This window comes from Grammomys surdaster, unplaced genomic scaffold, assembly GCF_004785775.1.
Source record: "Grammomys surdaster isolate TR1022 unplaced genomic scaffold, NIH_TR_1.0 315, whole genome shotgun sequence".
NCBI lineage: Eukaryota > Metazoa > Chordata > Mammalia > Rodentia > Muridae > Grammomys > Grammomys surdaster.
Window position 1 is genome coordinate 977319 of NW_021604734.1, and position 6488 is coordinate 983806.

General features: G+C 41.9%; 1 non-coding gene across 1 annotated transcript; it reads right to left on the reverse strand.

The window, feature by feature from the left end:
* Window positions 1–5898: 5898 nt before the first annotated feature.
* Window positions 5899–6036, reverse strand: LOC114629740. The gene has a single exon (XR_003712717.1). It is a non-coding gene; the product is annotated as a small nucleolar RNA SNORA70 (small nucleolar RNA).
* Between the last annotated feature and the right edge of the window lie 452 nt (window positions 6037–6488).

Genomic DNA, 6488 nt, shown 5'->3' on the forward strand with positions numbered 1-6488 from the left:
TTTTAAAAAGAGAAGGACTTAAACATGCTGTTTAAATGTGGAACTGTTGCCTTCAAAGAGTAGCAGTATGTTACTATGTTAGGTGTTTCATGAACTCTTGATGTTATCCTCTAGTCCTTCTTAAGGCCTTTCCTTAAGGAGGAAAATCATTGGTAAGGGGACTGTACCTCTGTTAATCCTCCAGTTTCAGGAAACTCAGTTTACAGATGAAAACCAATAATAAACTGTCATATAAGTCTGTTTCCTAACATAGCACACAGGGCAGCTGGAATGTTTTGTGTACGTTAGTCTAATTCTATTTATGTTAATCAGGCCCCCAAATTACATAGGAACCCGCATGTCTGAATATAGGATGTTGAGGGACCCTGCCCCCCAGCTGGTTTTGATTGGTAAATAAAGTTGCTGGAGGCCAGTGGCTGGGCGGGGAAACAGATGTAGCACTTTAGTATTCTTGGGTAAGGGATTGAGAAAACGCAGGAAGGGAGAGTAGCCGTGCTGAGAAAGGAGTAAAGATCAGGCCTGAGAGATCCAGAAGAGAGAACATATCAATCATGTAAGAGACAGGGATCATGGCCCAGGAGGGCTGCAGGTCTGGATCTTGGGCAGCAAAGATGGAATATAGGTCTTAATAAGTAATAACTTAGGAATATCTGAGGGGAGTTTGTTAGCTGCATAGGACTTACGAAGTGGCCCAACCAGTGGCTCTGCCCAAGAGAACAGATCTTGGGTTCAGATTCCATCTTTGAGAACCTGACCTAAAGTTGAACTTGAGTTAACAGGCTGGTACCTAGCACGAGTTTCCAGGTTGCCTCCCCCCCCCTCCACCCCCCAACAAAACCTGAGTCTAGTCCCAGTTTCCAGCAAATCTACTCCTCTAGGCTACAAGCCTGCTCCTGACACTTCACTTCCTAACAACCACCAATCAGGAGGAAAACAGAAGTTAAAGTTTATGGTTTGGCTCCCAGCTCAGCCAACTATGTTAAAGGCAACGATAGCTCCCCCCCCCCAATTAGATGCTTGCCAGGCTAGAAATACCCCTTGCTTGTCATTTCCTATAAAACCTTGTCCCTATGAGAATTTGGGACTGTTTCACCAAATGGTCCTGTGGGTTGGCAGTGAGTAAGCCCAAGCCCAAGCTAGTAAATAAAGACCCTAGTGTGATTGCATCAGAATTGGCCCCTGATTGGTCTTTTGGGGTTCACAAATGCTTCCTAGTACACTTGCATGACTGATAATATGTGCCAGGTAAGTTTGTGGGTGTTATGAACACACACACACTTCTGAAAGTAATGTGGAAACAGGTTGTAATTGCTTACACTGTCAAGTTTCTGCCACGATGAGACAGCCCCACTGAACCATTGAACAAAACACCACTGTCTTTTGTTAACCAAGGGTATATGGGATGGCTTATCCCTTGATTTTTTTTTTCGAGACAGGGTTTCTCCGTGTCTGTCCTGGAACTCACTCTGTAGACCAGGCTGGCCTCGAACTCAGAAATCCGCCTGCCTCTGCCTCCCAAGTGCTGGGATTAAAGGCGTGTGCCACCACCGCCCCAGCTTCCCTTGATTTTAATAAGGTTCATGTTCTCTTTTCACAATAAACACCCAAAATACTTTGTTCTTTGTTTTTCTATTTTCTTCTTTATAGACCAAGCATGCTTATCTCCTTAGTTAGTGTCTATATTACAAATTTTGAAATGGGTAACATATGTGCTAAAGTATATAATTAGTCTAAAAGGTGACTGAGAAAGGCAAATATGTTTGCCATATAATTATCTTAGTATATAATTTATGAGATCCGGAATTCATTACTCTCACATGATATGCCTGAGATGGTCTACCTCTGCTTTTGTTGGTACTGGCCTGTGGCTTGGGGACCAGGTTCCTTTCACCTACAGGGAGAGAGCATCCTTGTCCTTCTTGCTAACACAACAGGTTTTGGTTGCAAGTCCTCTGTGGTGACATTTCATACCCAAGCTTTCCAGGCTCTTCATGCTTCAGCCTACTCTGACCTGCAACAGACTATGGGTTATATTAGACATTACTCCATCACAAGCAATTTAGTGTCATAAAAATGTAAAGATATTTACATTCAACTCTGTGTTTTTATATTCAGCAACTATGCTGAGCTCTGTGAGGGTAACACACATGTCTTGGATACATGTGTATGCTCCAAGTGACTTACCTCGGGGAAATAGTCCTCAAAAGCACTTGTAAATGGATTGCTTTTCAAATAGATGTATTTGGAGAAAGAATTTGAATAAATTAAAAATTATTTTCCCCAGGGTAGAGAGAAAAAAAATCTGCTTTTCTAAATTCCAAGTAATTAGGTTTATGGGCACTCTCCATTGAAAGTTGTGGACTAGGCAATCCTAATACTTGAGAGATTTAGGCAGGAGGATCCATGTCAGTTTGAAGTTAGCTTTGGCTACTTACCAGACTCTGTCTCAATAAAGTACGGATTCAAACTTAAATAACTCAATAAAGCCAGATAGAATACTTTAGTATGATTGATATACAAGTCATCCACTTAAAAAATAATTTTATTATTATTTATTTGTGTGTATGGATGTTTTGCCGGCATGTGTGTATGGACATCACATGAATTTAGTGCCAATGGAGGCCAGAAGCAAGTGTCATATCCTTTGGGATTGGAGTCACAGACAATTTTGAGCTACCACCTGGTGCTGGCAATTGAATCCAGTCCTTTGGAAAAGCAGTCAGTGCCTCTTAACCACCGAGCCATCTCTCCACTGAGCAAATTACCTATTAAAAGTATAAAACCAGTGACTTTTTAGAATATTCACAGTGTTGTATAACTGTCATTAAATGTTGAAACATTTTGTCACCTCCCCAAAGAACCCTAAATTCTCTAATAGTTTTTCCCGTTCTCTCTATGCCTACACTCAGCCCATGGCAACTCTTAGTTTGCTTCCTACCTTTGCAGACCTGCTTAGTATGCACATTTCACATGTATGGAATCATACTTCCCATGCTGCTTTGCGCTTGTGACTTAGCATCATGTTTTCAGGTTCATCTGCATTGTGACAAGTGTCAATAGCTCACTGCTTTGATTCCATTCCATCTGATGATACAAAAGTTATAGATCTATTTATTAGTTGATAAACAGTTAGGTTGTCTCAGTTTGGATTTTTCTGAGTGGTATTGCTGTTATAATTTTGCAAAAACTCTTGAGTGACGTGTTTTCTCATAAAGGAAGTGATGAGTTGTTTGGCAACTGTCTGTTTAACTTTTGGAGGAAGTGTCAAATTTTCACTTATGTTCTTTATGAACATTAGATGGATTTTTCTGAAAACTCCACATTCATGCTACATTTTAAAAAATGCTGTTAACTGGGGCTAACCAGTAGACTCTTCAAGTAGGAGAATAAATAACAGCCTGGACTTAACTTCTGGAATATAGTTTGAGTAATAGAGACTGGAACATCAGGGAAGTCAAGACCAACTGGCCTAGCATGGCTTTGAACTTACTGTTTGCTCCCTGCCGCAGTCACCTCATTATTCAGATTTGCCCAGATAAGAATTATTTCATTTTTCATATGCTTTCCATGCCTTGATTTACCTTACTATCTATTATTAAGGCCAACCTCCAATGTTCATTATGTATGAAATTTTGTACATATTTATCCATTAAGGATGCAGGCCCATTCTCAACTGAAAATGCATTTTAATAGCCCAATAGAAGGTTAATCATCTTTTACACTGTAATCTAATTTTTCTTCTGGTTTATTTCAGTGTTTGTTGTATTCTCTTCAACTAGTTCACCAACCTGCCATTCTCTCATTTTATTTACAAAATGATTATTTTTAAAAATTATACTTTCACTGTGTCCTTATGTGCCTGGTTCCTCTAACTAAATAGGAATATATTACCTCCCAGTAGTAGGCAGATTCTTTAGAGAAAGAAAAGCCATCGTATGTGCGTGTGTCTGTATACATATACACATTGTAAATGAGTATCTATCATATTAGCTTACATGATAGGGTCTCAACCCAACAGTGGGCATACACATGCTGGAGAGGCTGAGAAGCTGTATACTTGAGCAGCAATCCAGCACTGGAGGCCTGGAGGACCCTTAGTTTCTGGTATTCAGTGCACAGTGTGTATTAGGGTTTTCTAGAGTCACAGAACATATGGAAGGTCTCGATATCTATATATTAAGGGATTTTGTTGTTCACCACCTGTAGTTAAACCCAACAATGGGCAGCTGTGAATGGGAAATCCAAGAATCCAGTAGTTGTTCAGTTCCAATCTAGTAGATGTTTCAGTTGGTCTGTATAAGCTGAAATCCTGAAGAAGTAGGTTCCAGCAGATGTGCTGGCAAGTAAGTACGAGCAGGCAGAGAAGAAGGAAGCCTTCCTTCTTCCATTGTCCTTATGTAGGCCTCCTGTAGGAGGAGCTAAGGTGGGAGGAGTAAGGAGAGGAAGAGGAAAAGGAAGAGGAGGAGCTAGGGAGAGCAGAGATGTAGGAGTGATGGAGAGCCATGCAGGTATGGAGAGCAGTCGCGGGTAACAACTTTTATTTAGGCTAGCTAATTGGGAAACAACTCTCTTTGTATGGGCATATTGTTATTGAGCATTACCAAACATATAAAGCCTTTGATTAATCTTTAAGTGTTAGAGTCTCAGTTTTCTACTGGGCCCGTGTGGATGGTGGGATGGTCTGGGCAATGTCCAGCCTTGCAGAGACAGTGTGGAAGATTGGCAGAGCCATCTCCCACGCTGACGTCTTGTGGGTGGCAGGGCTGGTGTCTCTGGCTGGCCGTTTCTAGCTGCGGCTCGCACGTGGTCTTTGGCCACAGAACATGGCGGCTGAGCTAGGCAGAGCCGCTGCAGCTTAGATAGTCGGCTTGACCAGCAGCTGTTTTTTAAATAATTACTTCAACAGCCTCCAGCAGAGGGTATGGCCCAGATTAAAGGCATGTTCCACCGTGTCTAGACCTACGCTGTTCTCTACTTGGAACTTGCTTTGTCCCAGGCTGGCCTTGAACTAAGAGATCTGCTTGCCTCCATCTCCTGGGATTAAAAGCATGTACCACTTTGCCTGGGTGTAAGCATTTCATGGCAACTATGCCTCAAGATCCAGATCACAGGTATATACTCCATTTCCGAATTATAGTTTATTCCAGATTTAGTCAACTTGATAGCTGGGAATAGTCATCTTAGTGGAAGGCTGAAGAAGCTGGAGTCTGGTGACAGGAGAAGATGGAGCAGAAAAGGTAGGAGCACTGGTTCAGGAAGAAACAAGCAAATTGGTACTGGTGCTAAGCCTGGAGGTGCCTTGCCCTTTGAAGGTGAGATTTCCCCTATCTAAATTCTCCAATACTCACTTCTGACTTCCATGGGGCACCTGCAGGCACACGGGCATATACACATAAATACACACAATAAGGTCTTCTAAATGGTTTCAAACTTACTTTCTGCCTAGACCCAATTTGCTTCATGTCTAAAATACCTTTTTCCCACTCTAGATTTGATGTGAGATACATTGGTTAAGTTTGACTGACAGGGTAAATGGGATTCAGCACTCAAAGCCCTCAGAAGTGCAGGGTCCACTGTTTGCCAGGAGACAATGACTGGGGACATATCTGACCCCACAAGCCATCAGGAATGAGCCACTTCTCAGTTATCACATCTTCCACCCGTTAAACGTAGTGGAGCCCACCCACTTCTTTGAGATGTGGACCTTTTGGTTTCCAAGGAACTTGAACATGGCTCTGTGTAGGGCCTCCATCCTTTGCTCCTTATTCTACAGCTTGGAGTGGATGGACATGATGGTCTGGCCACTGTGTGCTGGAGCTTCTCAATGGCATGCTATATTCCTGTCTGAAGCTTAGATTTGGGAAAGCATGGAGATCAGACGTGTCAATATCCACCAGAAACTGTCTCCATGGATCTGCCTCATGGTCACCAGTACAAGCATCTGGCTACATACGCTATGCCCAGAGACTTGTTCGCAGCCATTACTAACCAGGCCCCCAGTGAGGAAAGGAACCTGGGCAGCTAAACTTAAAATACTTTTGTGTTCAGTTGGGATACATGCCTTTAATCCTCGCACTCAGAAGACAGGATGAGTTTCAGGCTAGGCTGGTCTAAGTAGGGAGTCGATATCATGTTTCAAAACATATGACAAAAAAAAAAAAACCAAACTACCCTATGTCTATTGTTATTATAACACACAACAGTTAGAAAAAATAAAGTTATTTATAGAAAGTTTAAATTGCTAAAAATTAGTTTTTGCCAGGTTTGCCCCCTCCCATGTTTCCACTTCTAAGGAAAAAAAAAATCTTTTCTCTTTCACCAACTTTCATCCCTTTTTCTGTAAATATTTTCAAGTACCCTAAGAACTTCCTTTCCAGCCACCACTCAGTGTTTTAAAGAAAGACATTAGGTATCTGTCATTCAACCTAGCACAGACTGAGGACCTTTTTATATTTGAAGGGAGCCTTGAACTTCAAGGTCTGACCAGC